Source organism: Geospiza fortis, unplaced genomic scaffold, assembly GCF_000277835.1.
Source record: "Geospiza fortis unplaced genomic scaffold, GeoFor_1.0 scaffold1173, whole genome shotgun sequence".
In the NCBI taxonomy this organism is placed as follows: Eukaryota; Metazoa; Chordata; class Aves; order Passeriformes; family Thraupidae; genus Geospiza; species Geospiza fortis.
Genome location: NW_005055002.1, coordinates 23561 through 24375, shown reverse-complemented (window position 1 = coordinate 24375; position 815 = coordinate 23561).

Genomic DNA, 815 nt, shown 5'->3' with positions numbered 1-815 from the left:
AACACCCTAGTGTGAAAGGAATGTTTGAATCATGTATGAGATATATGAATATGCAAAAGGCTATTGCTTTTAAGGGGTAATCCTTTGTTAGCAAGGTGTGCTTTGTGGCAGAGTGCAAGGCACTTAGATGTCCGTAATTCTTTGCTTTTCATTGTCTCTTATTGTCGTAATTTTTATTACTTTTTTCATTGGTAGTAAACTTCTAAAATTTTAAGAAAAGTGAATGATGTTTTTCACATTATGCTTTCAAAGCTAAGCATAGATTGGATTTTTGTTTAGTAGATGAGATGCTTCAATCACTTAAATTGTATTGATCAATTCAGGAGTTCTTATAGCTGCAGCATGACAGGAAATACCATAAGGGCATTTTGCTTTTGTATATCTCATGTCTTTCTGAAAATTCAAGGGGCAATGGAAAGGCAAAAAAAAAAGAAAACTTGTCAGAGGAGAGTCATTGACAAGAGTTCTAACTAATCTAAAATGTTTTAGATTTAATATCTTCTTTGAAAAACGCCAATCACTTGTTTTTAAAATTTTAAAAGTTTAATAGTAATAAAAGGGTTATAAAAATAGTAATATAATTAGAGTAATAAAAATTTGGACAATTAGGATTAGGACAATAAGAGACAATAAGAACAAAAAGATACAGACAGTCTGGGTACCTCTTTCTGAGCAAAAGAAGCCCGAAAAAAGACACATGTTAAAAGAGGATTAACCCTTATAAGCAATAGCCTATTGCTTATTCATACATCTCATACGTGATGCATAACTCCAATTCAAACAAAGGATTCTGTCTGGTCAGTGTCAATTTTTTC